The 25,674-nt window shown below is 38.9% G+C and overlaps 1 long non-coding RNA gene across 6 annotated transcripts in view; it reads right to left on the reverse strand.

Moving 5' to 3' along the window:
• LOC118528430 (uncharacterized) overlaps positions 1-25,674 on the reverse strand; it is a 68,400-nt gene that overhangs the window by 21,541 nt on the left and 21,185 nt on the right. For all 6 annotated transcript variants that reach the window (XR_013443101.1, XR_013443112.1, XR_013443097.1 and 3 more), the window contains one exon: positions 2,481-2,611. This is a non-coding gene — a long non-coding RNA (uncharacterized LOC118528430). The remainder of the gene's footprint in view (positions 1-2,480; positions 2,612-25,674) is intronic.

Below are 25,674 nucleotides of genomic sequence, written 5' to 3' on the forward strand. Positions count from 1 at the left end.
TATCCGTTCTGTTGATTCTTCCTTTTCCATCTCCTTTACGATTCTCAAAGCTGCTGGCCGACCCAAGGCCCTCTTTAGTTGACATCTGGACTAGCTGACACGAAAGTGTGCTGGGAATTCACTCTAGCTCATTTCCTTTCACTGTCCACACTGCACAGCATTTCCAGATGAATCTTCCTCAAAAGTTGCTTTTATCACTTAATTCTGCTTAAGAATAAATAAAGCAATCTATTGATAACATCATTTATCTAAATGCCTCTTCTTGTTATTCGGTCTTCCATAATCTGTTCACACTCAACCTGATATTACAGTCTCTTCTAATCTATTTTTAATTAGCGTGGATTTTGAATATATCATTTCTTAACATCAGCATAAATCCCATAGCTTAAAGCAGTGGTCTGCCAAGTATGGCCCATGGATCAAATATGGCTTGTTGCCTGTTTTAATATGGCCTGTGGTCTAAGTATGGTTTTTACATTTTTTTAAGTTTTTATTTAAATTCCAGTTAGTTAACATACAGTGTAACATGAGTTTCAGGTGTACAATATAGTGATTCAGCACTTCTATATAACACCTGGTGCTCATCACAACAAGTGCCGTCCTTCATCCCCATCACCTGTCCTCCCCCACATTCCTGGCTGGTAACCATCATTTTGTTCTCTAGAGTTAAGAGTCTGTTTCTTGGTTGCCTCTCTTTTTTTCCCCCTTTGTTTGTTTTGTTTCTTAAATTCCACATATGAGTGAAATCATATGGTATTTGTCTTTCTCTGGCTGACTTATTTTGCTTAGCATAATACTCTCTAGCTCCACCCATGTTGTTGCAAATTGCTGGTTTTTACACTTTTAAACAGTTGGGAAAAAATCAAAAGAAGAACGATATTTCATGATATGTGAAAACTATGTAGAATTCAAATTTCTGTGTCCATAAATAAAGTTTTATTGGAACATGGCCATGCTCATTTGTTTATGTATTGTCTACGACTGATTTCACACAACAGCAGAGTTGAATAATTGCAACAGAGAGCATATGGCCTACAAAATCTATTATATTTACTGTCTGGTCCTTTACAAAAATATTGTCAACCCCTGGCCTAAAGAATATGTCAGTTGATGGTAGACGATTATATGCTTATACATATTTCCCCTTATTCAAAACAATGTGTGCTAGCCATTCTTATATTCTACTTCATGAGTAATTTTAAACATGAATCTCTTTTCAGCAAACTTAGAAAAATGCTTTCATCAAAATGCTACTTTGAGTTTAGTGGAAAATAAGCAGAACAAAAAGGGGAGAAGAGGAAACATACACATGGAACAAGAGGAAAATTCAGTGAAAAAAAGAGGTAAGTAAGTAGGGCAACAGGGAATAATTTGTACAGACATAGAGAAAAATAGAACCAGAATTGCCAAGGGAAAGTCGGAGTAATATGCCTACATCTAGCCATCCCCTGCCATGCCGCCTTTTCTCCCTATTAAAAAAAAAACCTCTACTCATTAGCTCTTATTTATAAGATTTAATTATATTATCTCAATTAAGCCTCAAAACAACCCTAATTAAGGAAATGACATTATCTTAAGTTATAGATGAGGCATGTAAAACCCAGAGATGTTGACCAAATGACAGACCTGTAACTGTAATTGTAACTCAGCGCTAATGCCCACTGTTACAACACCGTGCTTTCATTATTTTTCAGTATGGAGCTCCTTGTTCAAGGAGTTAGTTCTTGAGAAAATCATGCATTTTTAAAATTACTGTGGAATACTGTCAAATTGAAACTCAGCTTGCCTCTTACACTTAATAACCTCAAAACCTTCTTATAAAATCCAGGTGTTGATTTTTACCTAAGAGTCTCTTGTCAGAAAGAGTAATCGAGATTTTGTTGACACAGAGAAATAAACTAGACAGGTAGGTTTCAAGGCTATTGACTGGTGATTAAATATCATTCTAATAGTGAATATTTATTGACCTCCTAATATGTTTCAGTCATTCGTTTCTCACAATAATCCTAAAGGGAAGGTACTATTATTATCCCTATTTGCATCAGATAATTGTAGAGCAGAAAGGTTTTAAGTAAGTTACCCAAAGTTACAGAGCTCGGCAGAAGCTGAGATATGAATTTAAGTAGTCTAATTCCAGAGCCATAAGATTAACCATTATGCCAGGCTGAGAAAATCTTTAAAGGAGTTAAATACGTAGGACTCATGAGGACCTAAATGCATGAGGCTTATATTAGTGGATTCCTTTTTCAAAAGAAAATGAATTACCTTTCCTGATAAGGCAAGAATTTGAATATATAATAAGACTATTGAAATATATACACCACCATTTTTGAAGACAAAGCAGCAGAGCATCCTGACTAAAAAAACACACATGCACACACACGTATACACACTATTAACAATCGCACTGGTAGGATGTGCTCTTGTGGTCAGGAAGATCCTGTATGGCATTATGCTTACCATTACGCTTACCAACTTACCAGTAAATAGAAACTCCTGCTATGATAAACTGCATGCTTGGACTGTAGTGAGAGGAGTTGCTTTAGGTTCAAGAAGTGTCTCTCCTTCAGGCAAACCTCAAACCCGTTTTCCTCATCATCAGATCTTGATACTGTTAATATAAAATGTTTGCTATCATTAGTGGACTGTGAATGGTGCATAATGAACAATCTGCCGCGGGAAGCCACAGTTCATGGAGTCCCCAAACACTGATAAGCACAGAGATTGAGCTATCGGTTCAACCTTATTACTGTTTTTAATTCGATTTCAAGATATAAGAGGTCTCTAGAATGAAGTGGAGAAATCTCACTGCTGCTGACATACTCTTTTGTCGGTAAATTGCCTTGGGTATTTTATCAATACAATGTACTGCATTTCACAGGAACTATACTATTTAAAAAGACAAATGTTAAAATTATAATGTAATATTTACACATTCTTTTCCTGGAGGTCAGTGTGAGGACATGGAGTAATTACACCATAACATGAGACACTTAATTACAGAGGTGCATATTACGTCCACTAGATAAAATCATTTTTATCATAGCAATTTCTCATTCCTAAGAAACTCTTCCCCCCTCCCCATGTATAGGATGTCTGACACCAGAATACATCTTAGCATCCTGAAATCAGATGTAAATCTATGCATTTAGTGAAGTGATACCTGTCCCCAAATGTTGATTTTTAACTCTAAGGTCCATCTTACCTAGGAGGGTCTCTTAAAATTGGGGGTGGGGGGAGAGAGGGAGAGAAATGAAGTAATCCAATATTGGCATGGTATAGAAATAATTTCTAAAAATTTAAAGAAACTCCTCTGAGTGTTTTCCATGGCTGCTAAAAATTGAGCATGTTTGTCTGGATCACATGGAATGCTCACCACCTCCTCCTGACAACGGAAAGCATCAGTGTTGGCAGTAACCATAACATCCTGTCTCTCTTACTGCCAGAGCCAGCACCATGTGATGTAGTGAGAATTAAAAGTTCCCAACCTTCAACTCAGTTGATTGGAAAGTTTTCATTAGAAGTAGGTTCTATTGTGGCCCCATAACCTACATTTTAAAGCTCATTATCCTCTGTTTTAGCACTGATAAGCTGACAACTGTAAAACATTCATGAAAACACAATTGCAATCTTGATAAATGCCTCCACTGTGTAATCTATTGCAGCAATGATCTATGCATTACAATTGCTTCTTAAAGTACCAGAGATTCACAAATACACATTGTTTATGCACACGCGTGCACGCGCGCACACACACACACACACACACACAAGAAGATACAGTTCTAGGCTTTAAAACTTTCAGATGATGCCTTTGTCTTTTATTATCAGAGAATTTTGCTTTCCCTACTCTTGCGGTTATTTAACATGAGCAACTTTCTCTTTACATCCATCAGGCAGCAGTACTGGCCAGGAATGCAAATAACCCTAAGACAGTCCACCTTGATAGTCAAGAAAATGTTAACCATTATATGCCCCATGGTACATTTACCAATCTGTAATGTATTATTTCTTCTTTTCACATATAAGGTGAAGAAATTTGTAATTAGTCTTGACTAAAAGGTTTCTTATAATGTAACTACCAAAATGGTTGTATAAGTAAAAAATAGAAACAAACGTACTTTCATTTAAGATTTAAAGTTCAAAGTTTAAAATGTACTGTGTAGATTCAATAATAAAGTAAATGTTCTCCTTTTACCTTAATCTTTATCGTATTATGACATGAAACATTTAAATACCAGGACTTTAGATTATAGAAAAAGCATCTGAAAATACTTTCCAAAATATACCCCTGAAGGCCTCTAGATGGCAAACTTTAGTAAATTTTTAGGATTGGCCTGAATTCAGAGTTTCTTACCAATTCGGTCTAAACCACCTATTGAAATGATTTTCTGTTTAATAATCTACTCAGATGTATTTGTGCTTTTACGGAACAATGCATGAGAAACTGAATTATAATATTTTTTCTAAAATGTAAGCCTTTATTTTTGGAAAACCTAATTGTACCAAGATGGTGTCCCAGTCTCTTTGGTGCACTGGGGAGTCTGGAAAAGTTTTACCTGATAAAGTATTTCAGCTGGCTTCGAAAATCAACTATTCCTTTATAATTATAAAGATTAGTTACAGTTTTTATTATGGAAATTTCAGAGATCTCAAAGAATAGTAACCAAGTCCTCCAAGAAATATAAAGTAGAAGATATGTGTATGAGTCTTATTAGAACCCTTTCCAACCCAAGCATGTCCTTTACAAAACAAATATATAACACAATTTCCAAAGTATGCATCTTTTTGTGATATATCATTCATGTCTGTTTAATTCTATAATCATTGCCATTCCTTTAGTTAAGTTAAAAAATATATTTATTTTAATGCCAAATATATTCAAGAGTTGTTATGCGATGAAGAGAAATAAAATTAGTAAGAGAGTTGATAATTAAAAGGTATGCAAGAGGCATTGAAAAGGACAAGTCCACTTTGCATAAAATATTATCACCAATAATGTTGAAGTTTAAAATCCAGTTATAGCTAGGATATGTATGTTAAATTTTCAATGAGGGCTTGAACTAATATCCTAAAGCTACCACTAGCTATGAGAAGATCCACTACTGAGTGTGCTGAATATTGGAGAACCCCCTTTCTGAGAGAGAGTTCCTCCTCCATACACATAGTAACTATGGAAAAAATATTTTAGCATGATGCAATATTGGCTGACAACAACTGGGCATCTGACCTAACTGGCATAAACATCTGACAGAAGCTGGAACAAAGTTCTTTTCAAATTTCAACTTCTCGTTACCAGGATGGGTCCCTGATCCAAGATGAACCAATAAGAATCTTTCTCCAAAGACTATAAAACTAGAAAAAGGAGAACAAACCTCTCTCTAGTGAAGCTTGGTATTCTCTCTCTCTCCCTCTCCCTCCCCCCCCAAATAAATAAATAAATCTTAAAAGAAAAAAAAGATGGTAAGATTTTCCTTCATTTACTTTAAAAGTGTAAATGAGTTTTTCAGGGGGATACATACATGTATCATCCAAGAAAAACAAAGATTGAGAATTTTTATAGCTCTTGTAAAATATTTTGAGCTAGATTGTGCATGTTCAACTGAAATGAGGTATAAAGATTGAGCCCTGGCTTGAGTGCAGCTTTCCTATTCACAAGTTGGAGTCCTTGCAAAAAACCCTTAAACTCAGTTTCATATTATTTTCAAGCAATAGAATTCCTCTTTTCAACCAAAATCTTGAGATTTGCTCTGTAAATGCTTTTTTAGATGCTCATGGATTTTCTCTTAATTTTGGATGGTGAAAAATGCAGATGATATCCACTAGGGGCTCCTAAAGCCCTGCAACATGGAGAACACCTGCCTGAGAATTAAGTCAATTCACAGAAAGAAGCAGATTGGGTGAAGAGAGAGATAGTGCCCTGAAGATATCACTGGAGTACATGGATCAAGTTGTACCTGAGTCAGTCCTGTTCTTTGACTTTACATTGATACGAGCTAATAAGTTCTCATTTTTATCAAACCACCTTGTGTATGGTTTCCTTAGGAACCAATGGAGTCTTGAAAAACAGCCAAACGCCACTTTTCTGACTAACGTTTTTCAATGGAATCTTTTATTCTTCATGACTCCAAAGAGCAGAATCAGAGCTAGATGACAAGAGAGAAATGAACTGTCTTTTTAAAATCATTCTAGTTATGTTGATGTCTAGATGGAATTACATATATAGAAGCAGCATAAAGATCCAGCAGATTACATATCCAGACGTTAGTATTTAGAAAAATCTTACTGACATATAACAATTAATGCAATAAGGTCTTCAAAAATTTTGAGAAACTAAAAGAAAAAAATGGTCAATACTTAAAACATGAAATCTCAAAGACATTTGTGTTTTAATGTAAGATTAGCGAGTCCAACCTAACAGATATTTTCAAGTGAAAAATACAGTTTTTTTAAGGAGGTGAAAGACCTGCACTCTGAAAACTTTAAAACATTGATGAAAAAAACTGAAGATGACACAAACAAATGGAAAGATAGTCCATGCTCATGGATTGGGAGAATCAATATTGTTAAAATGTCTATACTACCCAAAACAATCTACACATTCAAAGCAATCCTTATCAAAATACCACCAGCATTTTTCACAGAACTAGAACAAATAATCCTAAAATCTGTATGGAACCACAAAAGACCCAAATAGCCAAAACAATCTTGAAAAGGAAGAACAAACCTGGAGGTTTCACAATTCCAGATTTCAAGTTATATTACAAAACTGCAGTAATCAAAACAGTATGGTACTGAATAAAAATAGACACATAGATCAATGGAACAGAATAGAAAGCCCAGAAACAAACCCACAATTATATAGTCAATTAATCTTCAACAAATGAAGCAAGAATATGCAATGGGAAAAAGATAGTCTCCAACAAATAGCATTGGGAAAACTGGACAGCTACATGCAAAAGAATGAAACTGGACCACTTTCTTATACAAGACACACACAAAAATAAACTGAAAATGGACCTGAAACCATAAAAATTCTAGAAGATAACACAGGAAGTAATTTCTCTTACATCGGCAATAGCAACATTTTTCTAGAGATGTCTCCTGAGGCAAGGGAAATAAAAGTGAAAATAAACTAGGGGACTTCATCAAGATAAAAACTTCTGCACGGCAAAGGAAACAATCAACAAAACTAAAAGACAACCTACCGAATAGGAGAAGATATTTGCAAAGAACATATCCAATAAAGGGTTAGTATCCCAAATATATAAAGAACTTATAAAACCCAACACCCAAAAAACAAATAATCCAATTTAAAAATGGGCAGAAGACACGAACAGACATTTCTCCAAAGAAGACAAACAAAAGGCCAACAGACACATGAAAAGTTGCTCAACATCACTCATCATCAGGGAAATGCAAATTAAAACTACAATAAGATATCACTTCACATTTGTCAGAATGGCTAAAATCAGAAACACAAGAAACAACTGTTGGCTAGGATTTGGAGAAAAAGAAACCCTTATGCATTCTTGGTAGGAACACAAACAAGTGCAGCCATTGTGGAAAACAGTATGGGGGTTCCTCAAAATTTAGAAATAGAGCTACACTATGATTGAGTAATCAGACTACTGGGTATTTACATGAAACATACAAAAACACTAATTCTAAAGGACACATACACTCTATGTTTATTGCAGCATTATTTACAATAGCTAAATTACAGAATCAGCCCAAATGTTCATCAATTGGTGAATGGATAAAGAAGAGGTGGTATATGCGTGTGTGTGTGTGTGTGTGTGTGTGTGTATACACACAATGGAATATTATTCAACCATAAAAAGAATGAAATCTTGCCATTTGCAATGACAGGGATAGAGCCAGAGAGTATAATGCTAAGTGAAATAAGTCAGTCAGGGAAAGACAAATATGATTTCACTCATATGTAAAATTTAAGAAACAAATAAACAAACAAAAAAAGAGAGAGAGACAAACCAAGCAACAGACTCAACTATAGAGAACAAACTGATGATTACCAGAGGGGAGATGGGTGGGAGGGGGGATGGGTGAAATAGGTGATGGGGATTAAAGAGTGCACTTATCGTGATGAGCACTGAGTAATGTATAGAATTGTTGAATCACTGTGTTGTACACCTGAAAGTAATATAACACTGTCATATTAGATATAGATATTCCAGTTAGGTATTCCAGTTAACTATACTGGATTTAAAATAAAAAAATTTAATTAAAAAAATAAAAATAATGACCATAAACCTCAAAAAAGGGGGGGTTTAGATTATTGCAGATGTCCAAAATGACAAATGTGAGTTAATGAAATAATAACAGTGTACTAATGACGTTAAGGGAATATTTTTACTGTTTTCCTTGGTTTCCCTTACTTTGTAATATAATTTTGCTAAATTCTGAGTGCCAAGATATTCATAAATGGAACACTCGCAGAAAAGTGTAATTGAAAGATTACATAAGGACACTTAGCTAAAAACTGGAGTAATACAGATTCGAAAAGAGAAAACTGTGGGGAAAGACCAAAAAAAAAGACATGATGTCCAAAGACCTGAAGTTTTTGACCTCTCAATTGCAAAATATTGTCTTGGGTAAATTGCCTGTTATCTCTATGGCTCAGTTTCCTCATCCATAAAATGAGATTGCTGTAATAGATCATAGTGTGACTGTTTTCCCAGCAGCCTGTCCTAGACACCATCCACTGTCCATATGGCAACTGTGACACAACCTTGTGTATCAGTGACCTTGGGAACTTCCTGGGTGAAATCTGAAACTGGCCTCCATACACAGAGAGTGAGGAGAAACCTAAGAAAGAGGCAGATCACTCCAGCTTGGTAGGTGACAGTTTTAATAAGCAAGGGAACTTACATTTGAAACTTGTCTTGGGTGGCTGCAAGATGAGTAGTAGATCTTCCTACCCGCCCCTCAGAACCCTAAAAGCTTATAGAGAGACCTTAACCAGATTTATTCATGTATACCACCCAGATGGTCTCAACATCTTACTTTCTCAAGGGTATATCCTTGAACAACTCCTAGTGTAGATTGTCGGTCTACTTTTTCAGGTGGGGTCCTAGCAGCAATGAGATCAAACTACACTTACTTCTGAGTTACTTTTACCAGACACTTTACAGCTGATTGGGATAGCCTTTGGCTTTTTGAGTTCCCTCTCTGTCTTGGGTCTTTCCCACAGTTCGTACCTCTTCCTAGGATTTGTCAGTTTCCTCCAGATCAGCAATGGATTACTCAACATCATAAACGTCTTCTCCCACAACTGGTCTCAGTATAGATATCACTATCTCATACCAGGTGCTCGGCATAGACTTCAGAGTACCTTAGCTTTCATTCAAGTGGTAAATACGACATGATCAGGCCCTTCAAAGATAAGAGCATGGATGGCCTGTCTCATTCCCAATTCCCAACCTAAAAATTTGTCGTATGTCCTCTATAGATTTCCAGGGGTCCATGTGCCCTGGGAGATCCCCTTCATTGGGCCAAGCCTCCCTGCAGGCTAGAAAAATCCACTCTATGAAGACAGTGAGTGCCTTAAAGCCTTCAAGACATTATGTGGGAGCTGCCAGACACTAGGATGTATGGTGATGTTGCTCATTTTCTCTGCCTCCTGTCCATTCAGAGAAATACAGTCACTCCTTGTATCCCATAGCTGCACTAACCATGTCTGGATGCTTGCACTGGTCTTTTGCTGGAACGTGGTAACTATATCAATAAGCTCCATGGGAGTATATTCTCTCATCATGAACATTTCCTATACTGGGGATTGCTCTGCTGGCTGGGATTGCTGTTACTATGTTTTTGCTTTCCTTTGTATTAGGGGTTGGGGCATTTTGGCATATCAGTCACCACAACTTCTTCCTCTTCACTTTCCTAGGCATTCACCTCTTACTATCCCAATCAGGCTTTGTCACAAGTGTTTGGACTTTAATCCATGGCAGCTTGCACCCTTCTAGAACTTTGCAAAGCAGCACGCTAAGGCCTCCAAATTATTATCCTGCTCTCCCACCTTGTCTGCCAGCTCTGAAGCTAGCAGAGTAGTGGACAACCACACATCCTTCTCTAATCTCAGCTTTTCTTCCATTTTTCAAACTCCAGCTTCAGCTTCTAGTTGGGCATCAGTGGCCAGCCAGACTGCCCACAGTAGAGGTCAGCCCACTACAGCAACCATTCATTTCCCTTCTTTGCCAGAGTGTGCTATGTATATTTCTTCCAACAAGAGCATTAGACCTGCTGATGTTTTGGGGGTATCCCCATGCTCACATGGTGCTCCACAAGCGTCTGGCCTATGGGCCACTCCTCCACACACACAGGTTGAATGTCACTAGAACTTTCCACCTGAGATGCTCTTTCCCAAGACCCATTTCTTCAGTCTCCTGGATGGCTTACCAACTGTTGATCTGCACCCTCAGAAGCTTCCTGGTTGAAATTTGAACCTGGCCCCCATATAGGAGGGCAAGGAGAGACCCATGAAGGAGGCAGGCCACTCCAGATTGGTGGGTGACGGGTTAAGCAGAGAAACTTACTTATGAAGATTTCTCCAGCAGCTGCAAGATAAGCAAATCTCCACACCCACCCACCAGAATCTTAAAAGTTTATATAGAAGCCTGAAGTGGGTTCAGTCACTTATACCATCCAGATGGTGTCAATAACATTGCTCTGTAAAGGCTGTGTCCTTGAAACAGCTCCTAGTGTGGGATGGTGGGCTTAACATACATTCCAAGGACAGAGGAGGAGGTGGGGAGCCTCCTATTGCCCTGGTCCAGCTCTATAGTCAACCTGTGGTCACATCCTCTTGACCTCCCCTAACAAACTTCTAACTATATTTGGTTGTAAGAGGCACATGAACCTGATTCTGGTTAGTTTATGAGGGAATGCATGGGATTTGTGAACCAGAGAGAGGTCAGAGGGTCTTCAATAGCCAAAGCTGGGATATGACAGCTAAGAAGCTACTATTGATGATAGGTACTACCAAAGAAAGGCGGCCTGCTATAAGAAAGAAACCGATAAACAGAGAGACAGTTGAGAAATAGAGTCATGTTGTTTTGCTGCCTGAGTCATTCCAAGTTCAGCTGTGTCCTATGATCCTAATTGCTTGGTTCAACTTTTCCTTGGAATCATTTGCCAGTACATTTCCCCTTTCTTACCTCATCTTTGAAATTGGTATCTATCCCTTGCTGCCAAGAAGATCCCTAATCTGATTAACTTTTCTAACTTCATAAATGTTTCTTTTAGAAATAAAATAAGACATTGACCATAACAGGACTTGGGAAACTTTAAAATACTACCCAATGTAAGAACGGTGTTACACTGGTCATTATCTACAACCAACCCCAAATGTTTGAAGTGCTGTCGCATAAAAGAAGAATTTCTTTTTATAAGTAGTTTCAAATGGTAGCACCAGGGGAAATGGTTTGGTAACATTTGAAGGGAGGAAGTTCAGCTCAATACAAGAAAGGTTTTAAAAACTAGAGTTTCCTCTAGTTTTCTTGTGTTCAACCTTAATATTCTATGACACTAAATCTCCATGATTTTATTCCAAAGGCTGCACCCATTCTAGTCTACAACCCTAATTCTTTAGCTCTATTTTTCTTTAGATAAAAAGGTGTCTTTTCAAGTTTTCCATCACCTTTGTTTAATACACACAAATATTAAATGTATTTTCATTTTCTCTCTCTATAATATATGTATATAGTTCTTAAACCAGTGATTCTCAAAATATAGTGTGGTCAGTGATTGTTGTTTTCTTTCCAGCAACCTCTCCCCTTTCTTGTGGCAAGAATAAAATATTAAGATTTAAGGGAACCATCCATCCCCATTCTTTGTCCATGTTTTTCAGCCGAATCTGAATCTTGGGCTGGGATTGTTCAGGACTAGAGAATGTGGCCTTAATTAAGCCCACAATGTATTGAATTTCCTGCCCATAAAAATTGCTTAAAGGAACAAGCATATAACCTAAGCTGGGTCAATTTGTCTGAAATCAGAAAGTTGCTCTGGACCAATTAAATGGGCCATCAGGAATTTTGCTGGGAATTCTAAGACTAAGTTTCTCTTCCCTCTATTGTAGGTATTTGGCTCTAGAATCTGCTGGCAATTTTCACATACATGACCTTGGGGGAAACTATCACAGCCTTGGAGCTAATACCTTAAAAACAGAGAGGAGGAATAAACCAAAACTGTGTCCTTGATAACCAGGTTGAGTCCATGGATTGAACCTAATATTAAACTTATCATAGAGTTCAAATTTTATATTTCTTTTAGCGTTTAAGACAGTTTGAGCTCATTTGTCTTTAATTTGTAACTGAAAGCATCTTAAACAATGCAAGTGAGGGAAGTGATGGATGAAAGATAGCAGAATATGCCACTCCCCAAAAAGCCTCTTTGGCATATGGATTTTTGACCTAAAGGACTTTGAGAACCAGTAGATGTATGAAAAGCTCCAAAGACAGGGCACAAGTTTTCCTTTTGTAAAAGATATTTACACTTATAAAGGAAATCTCCATTTGTCAAGGTTTCTCCCTCTCCTGTACCAGGAAGAGGACTCCTAACAGCTCTTATCATTAGAGAAGGCAAGACAAATCTGCATAACAAACCTTACTAACAACCCTTATTTACCATATTTTTCCTGATCACCTTCCCAGAACTTGCTTCCCTGGCCCAGGAGCCCAAAACCTTTTTTCCTTTGTTTAACCTAAGATGGTATATGAGCCCAAGTTCTAACCATCCTTTTCGGGTACTCATCACTGGATGCTCCCATGTGTATGTATGATAGATATGTTAATAAACTTCTCTTAGTTTTTCTCTTGTTCATCTGTCTTTTACCAGCGTGTGGGTCAAGGACAAGCCAGCCCAAGATGGGCCACTTTGGCATGAAGATTATTTTGAGTTCAAAAGCACTCAAAGTGGTGCCTGGGTGGCTTAGTAGGTTAAGAGTCTGACTTGGGCTCAAGTCAAGATCTCAGGGTCCTGGGATTGGCCCAGCATTGGGCTCCCCGCTCAGTGGGGAGGCTGCTTCTCCCTCTGTCCATCTGCCATCTCATGTTCTCACATGCTCTCTCTCTTTCTCTGTCTCCCAGATACATAAATAAAAAAAATTTTTTTTTTTTAAAAAAGCACTCAAAACCCAGCAGATTCAGGAAAAGCTCTTTACCTCCTCTACAACTGCCTGAAAAGAATTTAAATAGAGGACCTGCTCCAAGAAGAGAGCTATCACTACATTATGATATATACTAGGTATGGTAGACAGGGAGGACCCTAGCAAGGCCTGTTTGACCAAATATCTCTGTGTCCCATTGTTTCTCAGTGGCCCAGCAAACATTTGCTTACCAAACATTTACTATCTTTCATCTTCCTATGAATTGCATTTCTTCCTTTTGAAGTCCCAGACCGCTACCCCCTTCTCTTTAGTTTGGAGTGACATATCTAGCTCATTTTGCCTGTCTTTGGAATTTCCATGTCTGTGTGGATTTCCCATATGCACAAAATTAAATTTGATTTTCTCCTATTTATTTCATGTCAATTTGATTCTTAGTTCAGCTAGGAGGAGCTTAAAGGGGACAGAAATTCTTGCTCCCCAACTTCTGTCTAATTCAAGTGCAGCTGGAGAACCTAAGATGGCAGAGCAAAAAGATTTTTTATTTTTCCCTTACATGGACAACACTGCCCCCACTATCTTGGTACAAACTCCATACACCTGCACACTCTGACATTTTACTCAACTGACAACATTTACAAAATCGACCAAAGTAAAGTTTTAAGTTTTAAAATAAAATTTAAAAGTTTTGCATAAAATACTCATTCACATGTCCATAGACTATGAATTGCCTGGTAAATGTGACTGAGAAAACTAAAACATCTGGAGTTCTAAATGAAATTATATAATACTTAAGTGTTGTCAGGACCATATTCCTCCCCTCTCACTCTGAACTTACATGTTCTCCTCTGAAGAAATTAAAAATTAGTCATGGGAAACCTTACTAAAATGGAGTCCGTTGGTTGGGCAGGGGGAGCTCTCTAGCTCTACCACTCCTAGTCAATTGCAGACCCACCAGGAAGAGACACATTTGACCTTACATGTGAGTAAGGGACAGGCAGGGCTAGATACGGAGAGATAGATAGGGGGCTATGCGATCAGGTTCACAGAAATCCCAAAAATGTGGAGGTGTGGGGAAACCAGAGATAAGGGAACAAACCGGACCACCCTGCCCTAGGCAGGTGGGACGGTTTGTTATGCAGATTTGTCTTGCCTTCGCTAATGATTTTTTTTTTTTTTTTACTGTCTAGTAGACATTTTATTGACGTAAATTCACTCACAGGTAACTTCTGACACTTTCACTCTGGGCAAACAAGGAACACAAGGATCCCCGTGGCTGCACGACGGACTGTCGTACCGCACACCGTGGAGCCACCCGCACGCACACGGGGGTGCGGCCCCGCGAACAGCCGCGTGCTTTCTGCACAGATGTGGCTCCAGAAGTCTCGGGCTTCCCACTGCAAACAGGCGTTCCTGTTCGTTTCCTCGACGGTCAGGCGCACAGGTCCAGGAGCCACAGGCCAGGGTCCGGCTCTGGACAAAAGCTCCTTGGGCCCCAGGGTGTCTTTTTTATGATAATCACCGGTGACCAACAAAGAATAACCAGACCCTCAAAAGGAAGTCAGCCATTGAAGGTGTTATCACTAGTCCTTGCTCAATGGTGATATCAATAGAGATGTTAATAGGATTTAAGTTCCCTGGTTAGCTTTCTATAAAAGACCAACCCTAAAGGCCTTCAGTGGCAACCTGTCGGGACCCCTCTCACTCCTGAGAGCTTTTTCTGTATTTTCACGTAATAAACTTCTATCGCTTTACTCACTCTCCTTTGTCCGCGAGATTCATTCTTTGACTCCGTGGGACAAGAATCTCGTTCTCCCTCTTCACATGGACTTGACCTTGCACGTGGATCCTACTCTACTCCTCCAGGAGCAGAAAAGGATGCTTTCTTTCCCCCAACCCCGAAACAGCTCAGCCAATGAGAAGGCACCACACTTCAAACTTCCACTTTACACCAATGGACTTTAGTTTATAACAGCCTTCCCCATGTATCCCTTTCCTCCTCGTAAAAGCACACCTGTCGCCCTGCTCCCTGGACTTACCTACAGTCCTGCCACAGCTTGTTTGTCCCAAGTTGCAGTTCTCGTTTAGTCCTGAATAAACCCGTCTTTTGCTGATAAAACAACCAGCAGTTTTTATTGTTAAGGCTAACAAAACATATACACAGAATCTACACAGAATCTTTGCTCATCTGGAACTCCACACATAACACTGAATACTTCCTGGATCAGCATCTTTTGTTTTCTCTGCAAGAACTACATGTGGATGGGTATTGGGGTGGAAAGGACTCTCTATTTTCCAATTCCCAGAGTTAGCCACATTCTAAGAGAATATGCTTGTGTGAGCCAACAAAAGTGGAACTCCTGTAAGAAATGTTTATAAGAACAATTACAACAGAACATACAGAAGCTACTGTAATAGATATGGATCTCATAGTCCACTGACACAGGTGAAAAACAAAATAAAACAAAAAAACAAAACTTTATTTTTCCATCACTTCATTTCTACCTGCACTTCTCATTCTCTCATGACAGAAAACATACCTTCCCCTGCTCTCTGCCTTCTATTATTGTCTCCCTTCTGCCGAAGGGGAAGGAGGTTATAGATGCTGAATTTAATATGGAAATGTAAAAAATAAAATTCTGTTTCAAAATGTTTTCTCCCACTCCGTTTTTATCAGTAAAGCTCTAAGAATTAATTGAGAATTCTGAATTAATCTGATTGCTATATGTAATGGAACTTTATCTTAACCCAATCTTGAAGCCTCACTTTACTAAAATAATATTAATTTGTGGGCATATTTGGAAAGACAGGAGTTAAGAAAGCAGAATGAGTGGCTAATGGTGAAATCTCCCAACATCAGTGATGAGAAGACAGGAAGCAGACTGTTCTCCCTGTGCTAACAAAAGGATTCAGAAGAGGGGAGAGAGAAAGAAAGGGATGTTTTTCAAAGACAGCTTCTGATAACCAGAATTTGCATACAGTTTCCAGAAAACGGATCTGATAAAGCAAGAAGAGAAGATAATGAGCTAAGACATTTCTTCCTCTCCTGCAAGTCTGTGCAACATCATCAAAATTAAACATAACCTGGCCTGGCTACAAGTCAATTGGTAAAATAAATTATCAAAAATATAATTAAGCAAGCAGAGAGGCCTGGGCAAGCTTCTTAGGCTTTTTTTTTATGTCAAAGCTGTAAAAATGGAGCTTCCTGGGGTCATCCCATCAAAATCACTAACAAAGCCTACATCTGGCTTGACTCTGACCAAAGATCTCTCCTCAGAATCAATTAGGACAATTACAAACTAGTCGTGCACAAGGGCACATCTGTGGTTAATTGAGTAAAACATACTTAATCAACCTTTCTGAGTAATAAGCTTGTAGGAAATCAAAATCCCTGGTGTCCATTGGCTCTAAGTTCTGCTACTTAAAATCTGGCTCTTTTATGGATATAAAAGAGGAAAATGTTTGAAGGAGGAGAACGAATGGCTCAGGATGGCTTTTCTGGCATAAGAGGGTATTGGAGGAGTCCTCTTAACACCCCTAAATGCTTTCCAGTATCTCAGAAGACTATTTTGTCTTTGCCCTAGTGAGAATACAAACACGTAAACACAAAAATAACCAATCCAAAGCAGCTGATCTGGAAGTTGCATTGGTCAGTAAGTTAACGTGAACATTGACCCAAAATTCTAGCTCTTAAAAATTTTTGTAACGAAGTTAATTTATTATCACTCTGCTGCTGATGACATATTCTGAAATTTAAGTTTAAAAAAATACTAGCGGATTATTAACTTAGCTCAGCACTCCTGTTTTCAAGTCATTCCGAGAGGCAAGGCCAGAGAGTGCCTGCTTTGGCAAGATAGGAGAAATCGTAACTCATGCTGGAATCCCACATTCTCCAAATATAACATTTCAGAGTCAATCTCCACCATATCTCATTTTGTTGAAGATAGCTCTGCTATGGAAAGAATAGCCAGAAACCATTTCTACTGGGCATGGGAGGAGGAGCTTGAAGAGCTAAGTATGAGAGAATGGGGATAACCGATCACAGTCCACAGGTAACACGTTTCTAACCTTAGCTATTTGAAGAGCGAGCCCCTTGTATCTATGGAGAGACCACCCTCTAATTGTCACCTAATGCACTGGGCAAATAAGCAAGAACTATTTTAAAGAATCCAAACAGCTCACATTCTCCTCCTGCTGGGTACACTTCTAACAAGTTGGCATTAGCACACACCTTTCTCTGAATGGAAGAGAACAAAGAGAAAGAACAAACGAGATATAAAACAGAAAACAAAAATGCCCCAGGGCTGTTCTGAACTCCAGCGGCTCAGACGACGTGAACCGAGCTTCATCGGCACAGTGGGAAGTTCCCAAGCAGGCGGGTCCCATGCCCTAGAAACCACCTCTGATGTGGATCTCCAATCAAACTAAACAAAGAATTTTAAAGGGAGGATTAGAAAGAAAGAAAAAAAAAGTAGCGTGTTTTTGTGGGAAGACTATTCCGTTGCCGCACCTTCTCTGGAATCCGTACTCGGGCACCACACAAGTGCGTGGAGTGTTCATTCCCAGCAAAACAAGGCTCCAGTTATTTATGTTTTCATTGTGTCACATTACATGAGGCTACGATGCAAAATAATCAACAAAAAGAAGCCTCAGGTGACACAGATGGTAGCGCCAATTGTTTAAGGGAAAAAAAAACCTGATCACAAGCTTTGCATTAAAACTACTCTGACAAATGAAATCATCATAAGAAGAAAATAGAACTTTGATTGAATAATAATTCTGAGTAAATGTCAACCTCCCCCATATCCACATTCATCTTTGGCATTAAAGATGGCTTTGGAATAAAATGAGAAGGGCGTTGTTTCTTGTTTCACATGAATAGAGATTAAGTCCTAAAGATCTTTAGAGCAGTCAGGGGAGTTCTGACAAGGTACGGATGGGCTCAGAGTTCAGCAAATGAACGTACAGTAAACACGCCACCATCTCCTTCACACATGTACCATGTCTTCGTGTTCATAGCTCAGATAAGTGGACATAGAGGCCAACAAATTAACAGAATAAGAGAAGGGAAGATGCTCACCTAAGTTGAAACGGAATTTCCCATTTTTTTTTCGTGGCCTACACAGAGTTGTCAGTGTACATAAAAATAGATACATAGAGCATTTAGACAACCTTTTCTGAAGTGTTCATGGCTGTGGTCTCATGTTGAGAAGGTCATTTGTATAGCCTTCATATTGAAGATGTCTCTCCAACTCTTTAGTTTCTTGACCTTTATATTCAACAATGACACAGATGACAGTGACAGTATCAGATACACTGTCAAGTTTGATAGATAACCCAGGGGTCCTTATAAACCCTGGGCTCACGTGGCCATAACCCTGCATTTATGGCGGCAGGCACTCTGGGCAGGTCTCATCTCGGAGTGTGACACTGCTCTTTCAGCCTCAACATCGTTTCTCTGTTCTTCTTTCTTTCTCTCTTTCTTTTTTTTTTTTTTTTAAAGATTTTATTTATTCACTTGACAGAGAGAGACAGCACAAGCAGGGGGAGCAGCAGAGGGAGAAGCAGGCTCCCCGCCAAGCAGGGAGCCTGACGCGGGGCCCAATCCCAGAACCCCAGGATCATGACCCGAGCCGAAGGCAGACGCCCAACCAACTGAGCCACCCAGGCACCCTCTGTTCTTCTTTCTATCTGCTTCTAGAAAGCTAAGCCAAATCCTTCTCTTCTGTGAGTCTTTTTAGATTTTGTTGCCTGCTGTTCTCAGTCTGCCCCCCTTTCTCATGCTATCCATAAGCTATTTTGGCATCTTGCTGTCTTCCCTCCCTTGCGCGTGACTTGCCTTGCGAAGCCCACTTCCAGCTGCACACTTTCCATGTTGGTTGGCAGGCTAAGCTGTAGGATTTCATTTTTAGTGATTGTTGTGGTACTTGATGTCCCTTCTGATGTAAATAGAGCTCCACTGTTCAGAAAAAAAATGGAGCACTCCACGGAAAGCCTTGTGAGTAAAGGTAGAAAGCTTAAAGGAGATTAATGAATTTGTCCCACTCTGGATGACTTCCCCAAGTTCACCCAGAGTGAAAGTTGGCCTCCGTGACCTGCTATACCACCTCATTTTCCACTGTGTCCAAGGGTGGCCTTGGGAAAGGGGATACTGTTTAATAAATGCCCCGTGAATTCTCAAGCTATGTTAGCTCCCCCAAGCAAAGGTTAGATCTCTTTTCTCAGTGCTATTAACGATAATTTCTCAGAAGGCTTACAAGTCAGCAGGCTATACCGACAACTTTCATGTCTCATCTCCAAGGATTGTCCTTGGCATTGAGAACGGCCGTCGGGGTACAAGGCGGTAATGTTATTTCAGTCTTCCAAATGAAGACACCCTCCTATGTGTCTCTGCTGTGTGTGGCTGGCTCTGACTTTCCGGTGAATTATAGTGTATGCAGAACGGTTCTGAGCATTGTAAAGCCGTCCATAATTTTTTGAGCTGGAAGGGCTTCCCCAGAGGCCAAATTTTTATTCTAATAACATAACCCTCATTTCTCATCTCCCTAAGCAGGCCTTCAGGAAAAGATGATCCTGAAGCCAAATCTACAAGCTATTTATACTTCTAGACCATTAGTAATGGGCAATGGCTCTAACACAGCCCTCAGTTGTCACCCACAAGGCCATCACCTCATGTACTAGCTTTGGATCATAATTAATTCTATTCATATCCATATCTATTTAGAAGTGCCACAGTGTTGGCGTGCAAATAATTGAAAACACATCCATACAAAGTTCTGAGACATGTATCCAACTATTCAAATTATTTCTTGTATTTCTCTCCTAGCAAGAGAATATTATTCTTACTGCAGGCAAAAACTACCCAGGCCTCTGCCACAGTTATTTCGCCCTGCACAGTAACTGATTGAAAGCAGCTCTTTCAGGGATTGTGCCAGTACTGGAGAGAGATGACAAGTCCTGCCAATTGCTGCAGTCAGCATTTTGACTCTCTTCTTTACAGATGGTGATGGCAGGAGTGCTGTATCCCGAGACACATTACCAGTGCTTTATGGGAAGAATCCTTGGAGACGTCTAAGGAGCCCCTTCTTGTTTAGAAATCCTTGGCAAGGATGTGGCAAAGCCCAATGGCTTTACTATGTTCATCCACCTTTCCTGTCAGCTTCTAGTAAAGTTTAAAATGATCCTCAGCAGCTTCTTGAGTTTTCCATGTAATAGAGAGCCTTGTGCATATTGGTAGAAGGCTTTAAGGAGCTTGATCAATTATTACTACTAAGCATTCCTTCTCCAAAGGCCCTCCCGGTGAAGGGGTAAAACACATACCATTTCTGTTCACTTGACCCCATAAGATACTGCAGGGTACCAACTCATGAGGAGCCTGGTAGAGGTGTATGAACATAGAGAAAAGCCAGAAATGGATTTTCACATGTAGTAGGTGTTTTAACCCTTAAGGATCTGTCAGAGCTGATCTTCCAATGAAGAATTGAGCTCTCTGAAAGGAAGGGAACTTGGGTAAGAAGAGTTTCAAGCTTAAGATTTTGGAGTTCGGATACGAGCTTTGTCATGAATACATTTTACCATCTTAGCTTCTAATTTTCCATATTTTATTAGGATATGTTGTGTGACTACCTCAGGAAATCTGTCACTGCCACTCCTCTAGATGTCAAGTGTGGCTTACAATTTAGAATTTGCCTACTTCTGAGTTCAAAAGAGCCATGTTGTTGAACAGATAAAACATTAATATTTTATCATTTTCCACAGATGTACAGAGCCATACATCATAGCCAAGAACACAGCTCATCAAGGGACAGAACAAGAAGGAAATTCATCAACAAGGGTTTTTGTTTTTTGTTTTTTAACACAGAAGAACAACAGCATTTCTTGAATACTTATGCTAGGCACAGGTCTTAAGTGTTTTACGTGTATTCACAACTTAATACTCATAACAAAATTTATGAGGTACTTGCTATTATTTTCCACATTTTATAGATGAGAAAACAAGTGTGGCATGAATCAGTAATTTGATCGATGTCAAATTATCAGTAAGTGCAAAAATGAGTTTAAGGCCAAGCAGTCTGGCTTTAGAGCATGCTACTTTAACCATTACTCCATACTGTCTATGGTCAACACTAATTATGGCTTTGTTTTTGCCAGGGATACAATACTGCTTCATTAAGATTGCCAATCATCATAAGTATGTCACTTATGTATTGTGACAACATTGCATAATAAACCACCCAAAATTTCAGTGGCTTATAATAATGAGCCTGTATTTGTCATGCATCTCTGGGATTCAGCTGATGGAGGATAGGCTTGACAGGGCTTGGCTGGGCTCATTCATTCTTCTGCTGAGTGGTTCTAATTCCTTTGCCTCTCCACCAGTCTCTGCTTGCATCTTGTGTACCCACATTCCATTGGCCTAAGGCAAGTCACAGGGCAGAGTTTAAGAGTCAGTGTGAGGGTCATATCAAAGGTATATGATAATAGGTATGGACACAGGGAGAGGTAAAGAACTGGGTTATTATGTCGGTCTACTATTATTCGTAACAAGGAATGTGAATTGGTTTGGGAGCAAGATTCTATTCAATTTCCATTCATTCATCCATTCAGTAAACTCCCTTAAGTTTCATATATAAGCACTATCCTTATGTCTTAGGCATGCCAAGGTAAAATTCAGAATTGCTCCTTCAAAAAGGCTTGTAATCTTATAGCCAAGTCAATAATTACAACACACCATAGTATTGCCATGAATATTATGACAGCAAGGGCCAAAGCTCCAAAGAAGGGTTGTGTTTAAAGAGAGGAAAGGAAAGAGGGGAGGAGTGATTCTCCTATGATAATGTTTGGGCTGAACCTTGAAGCACAGGCAGTTTATAAGAGCCCAAGAATAAAACATCCATTACATGCAGCAGGATGTCAAGAGATGAAGATACGGAAGTCAGATCATGAAGAGATTTACATGTCACCCTAAACAGCTCAAACTTTATCCTGAAGGCAATAGGATGTTATGAAAGATATTTAAAAGATTATTAAACTTTGCATGCAAAGTAAAAACGATGCCTGACAATTTTTGACGGATACTTTAGAAATTAATATACAAATAAGTAAGTGGTATCATACAGAGGAAACCTTCTATAACGTTTCTTCATTTTGAAGTCCCTAAAGATGCTGTCTTACTGATGTTCTGAATACTAAAAACAAAACAAAACAAAAAAACCCGCCAAAAACCAAAAAACCAAGGACACTAAAATGTGTACTCAACAACTATTATAAAAACATACTTATGCAGTCAAATTGAAAAACAAAACAAAATAAACAAAACAGAACCACAGACGTTTTCGGTTATTTAATGATGGAGCTTCACTGGTGAGTTTTGACCTGCAATAAAAGCATATGAGTTTTCTCTAAGTTATTTAGATCAATATATTCATGAAAACATGTTTTTTATTCACGGGAAATTTTAACTTCAAGTAATGCATCTTTCTAATTATACAGTAAAGGGCAACAGATACCTCCAGGTAATCTTTGAATAGGAGAAGAAACAATTTGTTTGTTCTGTGATTTCTCATTCTCTTTCTTATGCTCTTTATTACCATGAGCAAAATATTTGAATGAAACAGGATTTTTGTTAATGTTGAGAAACCCTCCTGACTCCTAAATAATACTTTGATTATATAACATTTATTTCCCTGGCAGTGAATGAAGATAAGGAAAATAAAGTAAGCAATCTCCAAATTGCTCGTTGGCTATGGATGACTTCAACTATGTTGTTCTGAGATAAGCAATTAAAGTAAGGTATTGCAGGCACCCATGACTTCCATATAGGATCGTCAGAAAATAGTTTACGGTCCTATAGAAATATTGCTACGTATGCGTGTCTTTTTCTGTTTCTTTTTCTTCTTCTTTTTTTAAAGATTTATTTATTTATTAGAGAGAGAGAGAGCACAAGAGGGAAGGGCAGGGGGAGAGGGAGAGAGAATCTGAAGCAGACCCAGCACTGAGAGTGGAGCCCGATGCGGGGCTCAGTGTTATGACCCTGAGATCACAACCTGAGCCCAAACCAAGAGTTGGATGCTTAACTGACTGCACCACTCAGGTGCCCCGTTCTTCTTCTTCCTCCTCCTCCTCCTCCTCCTCCTTCTTCTTCTTTTTTTTTAAATATATGATTTAGGGATTGGAGAAAGGAAGATTACCACATTTATCAGAATGCTTTTGTTTACAAATGGTAGAAAACACAACTCACACAGGCTTAATTAGTGAAGGTAACTTACTGTTTTTGTGGCTGAAAGGTCTTTCAAGTAGTGCTTGAACCACAGTTTAAAAGGTATTACTAGGACTTGTTTTATCCATTTTGTATGTCTCAATTCCTCTTTCTGAGTGTGTCTTTCATTCATTAGAGGCTTCTCCTCTCATAGTCCAAGATGGAGGACAGTGGATCCTAAGCAATCATACTATCCAACCATCATTCCTATCCAGCAAAGACAGCATTTCTGCTACAACCTCCAAATAAATGTCCAGAGACTCATTCTGATCAGAGCAGTTAAATCACAGATCCATCTCTGAATAAATCACTATGGCCAGGGAGCCCACGTGCCTCATCTGTACCGAACAATACAGTCAGCTTTTTTTTTTAAATTAATTAATTTATTTGAGATTGAGAGAGAGTGCACAAGAGCGGGGAGACTGGCAGAGAATCTCAAGCAGACTTAGCACTGAGCTCAGAGCCCACGAGGGCTCCATCTCACAACCTGGAGATAAGGACCTGAACCGAAACCAAGAGCAAGAGTTGGACGCTCAAGCGAGTGAGTCACCCAGGCCCCCCTAGAGTCAGTTTCTTGAACACATGGTCTTCATGGGAGCAGCAGAAAACATTCATTAAAATCAAAAAGAAAGGAAATAAATTTAAGAGTCAAGTAAATGACCTTACACTCTGGCTTTAACATCAAATACGCACGCTAAATGTATCATTACTATTTGTAGTCATGTATTTGGGCAACATGAATAGGGCACACAAAGAAAATAATTTCAATGAAAAAATAAAAAATTCACTTGTAAAAGGGATTAATGGGAATAGTGAGAGAACTTCACTGAACTAGATTGAGGTAATCGGTATTTACCTTCACCTATAACAGAACTCCATAACCATCTCCACGTGCCTTTAGGAGATCCCAAATCACCGCAGCTAATCCATGCCTGTCGCAAGCTCAGGTCGCCTTTCCTTTTTACCTTCTAAGCAGCCACAAACCCGCTGTCCAGTGTTGCTTATTATCTTCTGTCATCCTCCTTCTCTACACCAGTAAAATGATGAATAATAAAAAGCCAGGAGGAACACCACCTTGTCACTGACAAAGAACAAATGGCTCACCCAACTTCGGGGGGTTGAGCTTGCATCTAGTTAGGAGATTTGGTCCTCTAAACACTAGAAAGCAGAGACACCTGGCTGGCTCAGTCGGTTAAGCGTCTGCCTGGGCTCAGGTCATGATCCCAGGGTCTTGGGATCGAGTCCTGCATCGGGCTCCCTGCTCAGTGGGGAGCCTGCCGCTCCCCCTGCTTGTGTGCTCGCTCTCTCCGTCCCCCTCTCTCCCTCCAACAAATAAATAAATAAAATCTTTAAGGAAAAAAAAAACAAACAAACACACCAGAAAGCAACTATCACATGAAAACTGGAACATATTTCTGCACTGTAATACTCTACCTGTTTGTTGCTTGCTCCATATTTTACCTTGTTTCAAATTGCTTCTGCTGAGAGATTTACACCTAAGGAGCTACTAATTATCTTTAGGTAGTGACTAAACTATAAGTCTGAATCTCTGTCTTCAGGGCTATTTAAACCCATTATATCTTTATTTGTTTCCATTTGCCAGGCAGCATTTATCCTATTTCAAGTGGCACAGAAACCTTACTGGTTCCTGCAAAAGTAAGTGCTTTTGCATGTAATCTAAAAACAAGGTAAAGGGACTTGACAGGTCTCCTCTTTATCCCCTTCCAAGATGGATTGCCTTTTTCCAGGTACTACTAGCCCCGAGGGGTGGGAAAATTTCAAGATGCCCAACTTCATAGCACCTAGACTTCGCTGAACCAAACGATCAAGCTGTTCTGTGCATTAAATAAATTGTGCGTGGGCAATGAATATTTCTCTAGTCAAGGTTGGTGTTACAAGGATTTAAGATGCAGAAGCTCAGCCTTGGAAAAGAATTGATGGAATGTGCATTTAAAAGCAAGTTTTACACAATCTCACGAGCACTTAATGAAGTTAAGTTTTCTAGCAAAAACTTGACTTCTATGCTAATCAACGAAGGAAAGATGTATTTGCTTTAGATTCATACTTCTATATAATATAACCTGATTTACTTTCAAAAGCTCCTCTTTTTTTTTTATTTTGCCAGCTTATACATAATAAAGGAAAAAATGTTGTTACTGTACTTTTTGAACTAGTAAGATATTCTATTGATTAATCACAACATAAAACTCCTTATCCATAAGTATTTGTTATAAATGTAGTTGACTTCAGAAGAGCTGTTGATATTAAAGAATGCCTAATTAATTGTGTA

The sequence above is a fragment of the Halichoerus grypus genome, chromosome 1 (genome assembly GCF_964656455.1).
Source record: "Halichoerus grypus chromosome 1, mHalGry1.hap1.1, whole genome shotgun sequence".
Classification (NCBI taxonomy): Eukaryota; Metazoa; Chordata; class Mammalia; order Carnivora; family Phocidae; genus Halichoerus; species Halichoerus grypus.